Source organism: Heterodontus francisci, unplaced genomic scaffold (genome assembly GCF_036365525.1).
Source record: "Heterodontus francisci isolate sHetFra1 unplaced genomic scaffold, sHetFra1.hap1 HAP1_SCAFFOLD_84, whole genome shotgun sequence".
In the NCBI taxonomy this organism is placed as follows: domain Eukaryota; kingdom Metazoa; phylum Chordata; class Chondrichthyes; order Heterodontiformes; family Heterodontidae; genus Heterodontus; species Heterodontus francisci.
The window spans coordinates 2452343-2462786 of NW_027140330.1; the positions used below are offsets into that span (position 1 = coordinate 2452343).

The 10444-nt window shown below is 47.9% G+C and overlaps 1 non-coding gene across 1 annotated transcript; it reads left to right on the plus strand.

Annotated features, from left to right (window-relative positions):
- The first annotated feature begins 5446 nt into the window (after positions 1-5446).
- LOC137359275 (U1 spliceosomal RNA) lies at positions 5447-5613 on the plus strand. The gene has a single exon (XR_010971486.1). It is a non-coding gene; the product is annotated as a U1 spliceosomal RNA (small nuclear RNA).
- The last annotated feature ends 4831 nt before the right edge of the window (positions 5614-10444 follow it).

Here is a 10444-nt window from a genome sequence, read left to right on the forward strand (position 1 = left end):
GGTTTTAATTCCTAAAAATATGCTTCATTCATATAAATCTGTAAAAAATGCATTACACAACAGTTCAAAACAGCACCAAGTTGACATTCCAAAAAGTGCAAAGGAAATCAGTTTTCTTCAATACAGGAGTGAGTTGCCTCACAACCCTTCCATTCCATTTTACCTGACATGGACATTTTCCAGCAAACCCATGTCTGGTGTATACAGCACGAGGGGTTTCCCATGGGTCCAGCTGCTCAGTTCACTAGGGCGGGGGGACCTTACACAGTGGTCTTTCCCCATTGAACCTTTGCAGTGGCTACCCCAACCTTTGTGTGTCCCTCAGCACGTAGTCCTGGACCTTGGAATGTGCCAGTCTGCAAAACTCGGTCGTGGACAACTTTTTGCGCTGCAAGACCAGCAGGTTTCGGGCAGACCAAAGAGTGTCTATCACCAAATTGATGGTCCTCCAGCAGCAGTTAATGTTTATCTCGGTGAGCATCCCTGGGAACAGCCCGTCGAGCACAGACTCCTGTGTTACAGAGCTGCTTGGGATGAACCTCGACAAAAACCACTGCATCTCTTTCCACACCTGCTTTGCAAAGACACATTCCAGAAGGAGGTGGGCAACTGTCTCTTCCCCACCATAGCCACCTCGAGGGCCGCGTGTGGAGGGGGTGAGACTTCGGGAATGCAGGAAGGATCTGACAGGAAGGGCTCTTCTTACCACCAGCCAAGCTACATCTTGGTGCTTGTTTGAAAGTTCTGGTGATGAGGCATTTTGCCAAATGACTTTGGCAGTCTGCTCGGAGAACCATCCGACCGGATCCACCATCTCCTTTTACCGTAGGGCCTTGAGGACATTCCGTGCAGACCACTGCCTGATGGATTGGTGGTCAAAGGTGTTTTCACGCAGAAACATTCCCACGAAGGATAGCTGGTACGGTGTGGTCCAACTGGATGAAGCGATCCGCGGCAATGTGACCAGACCCATTCTTCACAACACCTCAGCACATAGTGACACTTGGTGTTTGTGTACTGCGGCTCGACACACAGCTTGATGCAGCTGCACACGAAGGTGGTCATCAGGATGAGGGCGACGTTGGGTACATTTTTCCCACCCTTTTCCAGAGGTTTGACCATCGTGTCCCTCCCGCCCTGGTCCATTTTAGATCTCCAGATAAAGCGGAAAATGGCTCAGGTGACTGCCACAGTGCAGGAGTGGGGTATGGGCCAGACCTGCGCCACGTACAGCAGCAACGAGAGTGCCTCGCACCTGATGGCCATTTTCTTACCCACAATGGAGAGAGATCGCTGCTCGCACACACTCAGTTTATTGTGTACCCTGGCCACTCGCTCCTTCCAGCTTTTGGAGCAGGCCCCGGTCCTTCCGAACCGTATCCCCAGCACCTTCAGGTAGTCTGACCTGATGGTGAAGGGGACAAAGGATCGGTCGGCCCGGTTCCCAAAGAACATGGCCTCACTCTTGCCATAGTTGACTTTGGTTCGAGCTGGTCTCAGATGTTCATCTGTCTGCGAGGGGATGGTGGATCCGAGCAGAAGACAGCGACATTGTCCATGTACAGGGAGGCTTTTACCTGAGTGCGTCCACTGACTGGGATTGTCACCCCTCTTTTGCCTGCATCCTTCCTAATGGACTCTGCAAAAGGTTCAATACAGCAATCAGACAAGACAGGGGAGAGAGGACAGCCCTGTCTGACTGCAGATTGGATCAGGAAACTTTATGATTCCCACCCATTGATTGAGACAGCACTACTGATGTTTGTGCAAAGCAGCTGGAACCAATTGCAGATTCCCTCCCCAAATCCCATTTTGGAGAGCACGTCCATCATGAATGTGTGCAATATCCCGTCAAAAACCTTCTCCTGGTCCAAGCTGATGAGGCAGATATCCATATCCCTGAGTAGTGTGAGACTATCAGAGATCTTCCTGCTGAGTACAGTGCAGGTCTGGTCAGGGTGAATCACCAACTGCAGACCAGACTTGACTTGACTGGCGATGACTTTGGACAGAATCTTGTAATCTACATTAAACAGTGAGATGGGCCGCCAATTTCTGATTTCCGCCCTCACCCCCTTCCGTTTGTCGATGAGGGTGATGATGCCTTTCCTCATGGATTCTGACATGCTGCCGGCCAGGAGCATACTCTCGTATACTTCCAGCAGGTCTGGGCCGACCCAGTCCCACAGGGCCGAACACAACTCAGCCGGTAAGCCGTCGCTTCCGGGAGATGTACTCGTCTCGATGGACCTGATGGCCTTTCTCAGCTCGTCCAGAGTTAGCGGCTTGTCCAGTCTCTCCCTCATGCTGTCTTCCAAGACCTCTGTGATAGATGACAGGAAGAACTGGGAAGCCGTGCTGTCTGTGGGCTTCGCGTCTTACAGCCCAGCATGAAAGGAATTGCTAATCTTTAATTTTTTTTTTGGAGATTCAGCACTGAAACAGGCCTTTCGGCCCACCAAGTCTGTGCCGACCATCAACAACCCATTTATACTAATCCCATATTCCTACCACATCCCCACCTGTTTCTATATTTCCCTACCACCTACGTATACCAGGGGCAATTTATAATGGCCAATTTACCTACCAGCCTGCAAGTCCTTTGGCTTGTGGGAGGAAACCGGAGCACCCGGAGAAAACCCACACAGAGACAGGGACAACTTGCAAATTCCACACAGGCAGTCTCCAGAATTGAACCCGTATCGTTGGAGCTGTGAGGCTGCGGTGCTAACCACTGCGCCACTGTGCCGCTATGTCAGACTGCGAAGACCTTACTGAGCCATCCTGTTCCTTCAAGCTGCTGATCACAGAGCTCTCTCTTTTGGAAGAAGAAACGCGAGCACGTCTCATCCTGCTCAATGCAGAGGACTCTGGACCGGAAGATGATCTTGGAGGCCTCCGTGGCAAAGAGCGAGGCCTGCTGGAAGTCCTCCTTGACCTCGACCCCCATCGACTGCAGCCAGAGCAGATTTTGCATTCTTTTCTGGAGTCGGGTCATTTCCCTCTGTCTCTCTCTCTCGCCCTCTGAACACCTTTGAAGAGAAAGAACCTTTATCTTAATAACCTTAATAAAAATGTGCAGCCTGCATGGGAACTTTCATGGTCTGATAGATTGGAGGGAATATTGACCGTAATCTCTTTAGTCCCCTTGTGGTCCATTGTGAAGTCAGGTTCAGTTCTCAAACTGCTTCATTCTGCTTAGGCCAGGGGTCTGCAACCCTCAGCTCCGGAACAGAATGGGGTTCTTCAACATCTCATTGTGGTCGCCAACCTAAAAATCGTTAAGTCTAGAAAATAAGAGCCATGTTTTTATTGTGGGGATAAAGGGCTACACTTTATGGTTTCAAATATTTATTCTAATGAAAAACATCATTCTGCTCCAAATAAACCATTCACGTGGTTATAGCTACACCCTGGTTATACATAAAATAAAAGCAAAATATTGCGGATGCTGGAAATCTGAAATAAAAAGCAAGAAATGCTGGAAATACTCAGCAGGTCTGGCAGCATCTGTGGATAGAGAAGCCGAGTTAACGTTTCAGGTCATTGACCCTTCTTCAGAACTGGCAATTATTAGATATGTAAAAGATTATAAGCAAGTAAAGCGTGGGGTGGGGCAAGAGATAACAAAGGAGGTGTAAGTAGGACAAGGTCACAGAACAGCTGACCAGAAGGTCATGGAGCAAAGGCAAACAATATGTTAACGCTGTGTTGAAAGACAAAGCATTAGAACAGATAGGGTGTTAACGGACTGAAAATTGAACAGCAGCAAGTATAAACATGAAAAACAGTGGGTAAGCAAACTGAACAAACTAAGATGAAAAAAAATAAACATACAAAAAAAATGTAAAAAAGAAAAAATAACTAAAAATTAAAGTAAAATGGGGGGCCGTTCATGCTCCGAAATTATTGAACTCAATGTTCAACATTAATTGGGATAGTCATCGCGTTAAGGGCTTAGATGGAGTGGAGATCTTAAAATGTATACAGGAGAACTTTTTAGCTCAATATGTCGAGGATTTTTTTTTTATTTCCAAAATATACTTTATTCATAAAAATCTGGAAAAAATACATGACAAAACAGTTTCAAACAGCACCAAGTCAAAATATACAAACAGAGCAAAGGAGGTCAGTTGTCTTCAATACAGGAGTGAGTTGCCTCACAACCCTTCCATTTCATTTTTCATGCCATGTACATTTTCCAGCACACGAAAATTTTCCCGATACAGTTCGAGGGATTTCCCATGGATCCAGCCCCTCCGTTCAGCTTGTTGGGGGGACCTTACACAGTGGTCTTTCCCCATTGAGCCTTTGCTGCAGCTGCCCCAAGCTTTAGTGCGTCCCTCAGCATGTAGTCCTGGACCTTGGAATGTGCCAGTCTGCAACATTCGGTCGTGGACAACTCTTTGCGCTGGAAGACCAGCAAGTTCAGGGCATACCAAAGGGCGTCTTTCACCGAATTGATAGTCCTCCAGCAGCAGTTGATGTTTATCTCAGTGTGCGACCCTGGGAACATCCCGTAGAGCACAGACTCCTGTGTTACAGAGCTGCTCCATTGCTTTTTCCAAAGTATCAGACTCAGAATGGTGTTTCAAAGGAAGAGATGGCAAACAATTACTTCCCGGTGGCCTGAAGGAAGGCAACTGAGCGGCGGGGTGAAGCGTGTTGATATCCTTTCAAGGGTAATATGCACATGAGCATTGCAGGCCCTGGATACATGCAGTATTTTCTTGAAAGGTCTAATAAATTATACAGGGCAATAGCTGCGAAGAATTACCATGTCAACGCAGCATCAGATTCTGAATAGCGTGACAAGATGATTTATACAACTGTGTATTGAAACCGTAAGAGGTGGTGTTTGATGTCAGGTGTCAGTGTGTGACAGTTCAAAGCATCCTTACCTAACATAGAAAAAACTATGATCCAAAAAAAAAAGTCAAAGTAATGCAGTGGTTTTTCTCTTGGTTTATTCCAAGCAGCTTGATAACACAGGAGTCTCTGGACTGTTCCCAGGGACGCACACTGAAACAAACATCAACTGTTGCTGGAGGACTATCAATTCAGTGAAAGACACCCTTTGGTCTGCCTGAAACTTGCTGGTCTTCCAGTGCAAAGAGTTTTCCACGACCGAATGTTGCAGACAGGCACGTTTCAAGGTCCAGGACAACGTGCTGAGGGGCGCAGCTTGGGGCAGCCGCAGCAAAGGCTCAATGGGGAAAGGCCACAGTGTAAGGTCCCCCCACCAAGCTAAACTGAGGGGCTGGATCCATGGGAAACCCCTCGAACTGTATCGGGAAAATTCTGTGTGCTGTAAATGTAAAATGACAATGAAATGGAAGAGTTGTGAGGCAACTCATGATTGTATAGAAGGAAACTGATCACCTTTGCACTGTTTGTATTTTCTGACTTGATGCTGTTTTAAACTGTTTGGGAATGTAATTGTTACAGATTTTTATGAATAAAGTGTATTTTGGAAATAAAGAATAAAGATCCCCCAGGATGAGGCTAACCTATTGTACTGTGGGTTTGCTGATGCCTGTGATGTCTTCAAATGTGGGATACTCAACTGCAGAATTTGTGATAGTTGGGGGTCTGCTTTTGCGCTCACCCCTGATTATATGAATCAAAAATAGAATTTACTCGCTGTTGCTGGACAGTGTTTCTGCTCCCAAATATTTTTTGCTATAAACACTCGTCCTCGTTTCTTCGCAGCTCCAAGTACACACTTCTCCACCTCAATGCTTGGACTTAGCTGGCAGGGGAGAGACCGTGATCAGTGGCGTTTGATAATGCAGGTGCTGTTTTTGTGTTTTCTTGGGGGGGGTGGGAGGTGGTTTCAGCACCGTATTTAGGGCATTCCGCCCTTTGGGACTATAGATCTACCGTGGTGGTGGTTTCCCTGTCAGTTGAGGATTTAGTACTTGTCCCAGGAAAGCATCAAGTAAAAATGGCTGCAACCAACACCAGAGCTCCAGGCCAGGGGGTGCGTAACACCGTTAGGGTGGCAGTGAAAGATAGTGAAGGCGGTGCACCCATCGACTGCGCCTACTTCATTAAGAATTTTGTTTTTCCAAAATATACTGTATTCATAAAAATCTGGAAAAAAAAACACTGCAGCCTCACAGCTCCAGCAACCCGGGTTCAGTTCTGGGTACTGCCTGTGTGGAGTTTGTAAGTTCTCCCTGTGACCGCGTGGGTTTCCACCGGGTGCTCTGGTTTCCTCCCACAGCCAAAGACTTGCCGGTTGATAGGTAAATTGGCCATTGTAAATTGCCCCGAGTGTAGGTAGGTGGTAGGAGAATTGAGGGAAGGTGGGGATGCGGTAGGGAATATGTGATTAATGTAGGATTAGTGTAAATGGGTGGTTGGTGGTCAGCACAGACTCGGTGGGCCGAAGGGCCTGTTTTAGTGCTGTACCTCTCCATGACTCTATGACATTCCAAAAAGTGTGAAAGAAATCAGTTTTCTTCAATACAGGAGTGAGTTGCCACACAACCCCCCCAATCCATTTTACCTGCCATTTACATTTTACAGCAAAACCATATTTGGTGTATACAGCCCGAGGGGTTTCCCATGGGTCCAGTTCACTATGGCAGGGGGACCTTGCACAATGGTGCTTCCCCTTTGAGCCTTTGCAGCGGCTACCCCAAGCTTTAGTGCGTCCATCAGCACGTAGTCCTGGACCTTGGAATGTGCCAGTCTGCAACACTCGGTCGTGGACAAATTTTTTGCGCTGGAAGACCAGCAAGTTTAGGGCAGACCAAAGAGTGTATATCACCAAATTGATGGTCCTCCAGCAGCAGTTGATGTTTATCTCGGTGAGCATCCCTGGGAACAGCCCGTCGAGCACAGACTCCTGTGTAACCGAGCTGCTTGGGATGAAACACGACAAAAACCACTGCATCGCTTTCCTGCTTTGCAAAGACACATTCCAGAAGGAGGTGGGCAACTGTCTCTTCCCCACCTACTCAGCAGAGATGACATCTGTTATTGAAGAAAAAAGCAGAACCGACCTGATGCACAACATGAAACCAGCAGCCGGAACATTATATGACTTGAAATTAGCCAAGGCAGTTGTGCAAAAGACAGTGAGACACTGCACAAATAAACACTGGACACAATCACAAATGTAACAATGCTTTCAAAAGCAAATCTCCCGAGTATGCTCACACTCGTCAAGCAGAGGTGACTTTGCTGGCTCAGGCACGTTTGCAGGATGGAAGATGACACATTCTCAAGGGTATTCTGTATGGGGAGGTTGCCGGAGACAGAAGACCAGTTAGATGCCCAAAGCCCCACTTCAAGGATGCCTGCAAGCAGGACATGAAGGCCTGAAACATCGATTTTCACACATGGGAGACACTGGCCAACAACAGAGGGAAATGGTGATATTACCCCTGGACTGGTGTGTGCGTCACCATGACGATCGGTGACGACAGCAGCTTGACAGCAGGTGCCAACATGGAAAACAGCAACACCTGATAATCCCACCTCATATGTGCCACTTGTGGAAGAACCTGCCTCTCACAGATTGACATCTTCAGCTATCGGTCAAAGTGCACCATGGGAAACTATCCCATCACCAATGGATTTGCTGCACGTCCATCATCTCACGTAGAAGGAAGGATGACGACGACGACATCTACAACCAGGGCGGCCCATCGTGCCTGTGGCAGCTCTTTCATTTCCTTTCAACTATTTATCGAAATTCCCTTTTCAACCTTATGATTGAGTCTCCTTCCACCATCCTCTCAGGCAATACATTCCAGACCAAAAACAACAACAATTTGTGTGTAAATTTATAGAGCACCTTTAACGTAATACAGCGTCCCATGGCACTTCACAGGCGTGTCGGAAAGCAAATTCGGACCCCAAGCCACACAAGACCGTATTAGAGCAGATGGCCAAAAGCTTGGTCACAGAAGTAGGCTTCCATGAGTGTTTTAAAGGAGGGAAGAGAGGTCGAGAGGCGGAGTCTTCAGGGAGGGAAATCTCAGGCTTCGGGCCTGGACAGCTGATGGCACAGCAGCCAGCGGTGGAGCGATAAAAATCAGCGATGCTCAAAAGACCAAAATTGGAGCAGGGCCAGAATCTCGGGGGGTGTGAACCCAATAAAATCCGGCCCTTTGTATCCCCCTCACAACTTACATTCCCACCGAGCTTTTTATTATCAATCAATTTCCCTCTTGCAGTTCTATTTCACACCAAGAGATGTCAGTCTCATGCCATTTCACAGCAAGCTGCAGACAAGCTTCCTTCACTGCCAGTCCAATACTGTGTTGAGTGAACAAGGATGTGTGTGGTGTGCAGTGTGTGGTATGCAGCAAGGTTCGACTCAAACCAAAGAAGCTGCATCACTCCAAGCGGAAGGGCCGCCTGCGCATCAACACGAGCAGAATTTCTTATCCACAGCTGTTACGTAAGTTTCTAAATTCACTGGACAAAGTCCTTCAAAACACTCCTACAGGGGATGCATTGACCAAGTGGGCCCACATCAGAGATGCCATCGATGACTCAGCTATGATCACCTATGGCAAACGTGTGAAGCAGAATGCAAACTGGTTTCAATCACACTTTGAAGAGCTGGAACCTGTCATAGCCGCTTCGCGCATTGCACTGTTGAAGTACAAGAAAGCCCCCAGTGAGTTAACATCCGTCGCTCTTAAAGCAGCCAGAAGCGCTGCACAAAGAACAGCCAGGCACTGTGCAAATGACAACTGGCAACACCTATGCAGTCATATTCAGCTGGCCTCTGACACCGGAAACATCAGAGGAATGTATGATGGCATTAAGAGAGCTTTTGGGCCAACCATCAAGAAGATCACGCTACTCAAATCTAAATCAGGGGACACAATCACTGACCAACGGAAGTAAATGGAATGCTGGGTGGAGCACTACCTAGAACTGTACTCCAGGGAAAATGTTGTCACTGAGACCGCCCTAAATGCAGCCCAGTCTCTGCCAGTCATGGATGAGCTGGACGTACAGCCAACAAAATCGGAACTCAGTGATGCCATTCATTCTCTCGCCAGCAGAAAAGCACCTGGGAAGCACAGCATTACCCTGAAATAATCAAGAGTACCAAGCCTGCTATACTTCCAGCCCTCTACGAACTGCTTTGCCTGTGCTGGGATGAGGGAGCAGTAACACAGGACATTCGCGATGGCAATATCATCACCCTCCATAAGAACAAGGGTGACCGCGGTGACTGCAACAATTACCGTGGAATCTCCCCGTTCAGGATAGTGGGGAAAGTCTTCACTCAAGTCGCTTTAAACAGGCTCCAGAAGCTGGCTGAGCGTGTCTACCCTGAAGCATAGTGTAGCTTTCGAGCAGAGTGATCCAACATTGGCATGTTGTTCTCCCTTTACCAGCTACAGGAGAAATGCCGTGAACAACAGATGCCCCTCTATATTGCTTTCATAGATCTCACCAAAGCCTTTGACCTCGTCAGCAGATGTGGTCTCTTCAGACTACTGGAAAAGATTGGATGTCCACCAAAGCTACTAAGTATCATCACCTCATTCCATGACAATATGAAAGGCACAATTTAGCATAACGGCACATCATCAGACCCCTTTCCTATCCTGAGTGGCATGAAGCAGGGCTGTGTTCTCGCACCTACATTGTTTGGGATCTTCTTCTCCCTGCTGCTCTCACATACGTTCAACCCTTCAGAAGAAGGAATTTTCCTCCACACAAAATCAGGTGGCAGGTTGCCTGTCTAAGAGCGAAGACCAAAGTACGGAAAGTCCTCATCAGGGAACTCCTCTTTGCTGACGATGCTGCATCAATATCTCACACTGAAGAGTGGCTGCAGAGTTTCATCGATAGGTTTGCGGCTGCCTGCAACGAATATGGCCCAACCATCAGCCTCAAGAAAAAGAACATCATGGGACAGGACATCAGAAATGCTCCATCCATCAATATCGGTGACCAGGCTCTGGAAGTGGTTCAAGAGTTCACCTACCTAGGCTCAACTGTCACCAGTAACCTGTCTCTCGATGCAGAAATCAACAAATGCATGGGAAAGGCTTCCACTGCTCTGTCCAGACTGGCCAAGAGAGTGTGGGAAAATGGCGCACTGACACGGAACACAAAAGTCCAAGTGTATCAAGCCTATGTCCTCAGTACCTTGCTCTCCGGCTGCGAGGCCTGGACAACGTATGTCAGCCAAGAGCAACGTCTCAATTCATTCTATCTTCGCAGCCTCCGGAGAATCCTTGGCATCAGGTGGCAGGACCGTATCTCCAACACATCCCCAGCATATACACCCTACTGAGCCAGCGGCACTTGAGATGGCTTGGCCATGTCAGCCACATGGAAGATGGCAGGATCCCCAAGGACACATTGTACAGCGAGCTCATCACTGGTATCAGACCCACCGGCCGTCCATGTCTCCGCTTAAAAGACGTCTGCAAACGCGCTATGAAGTCCTGTGACA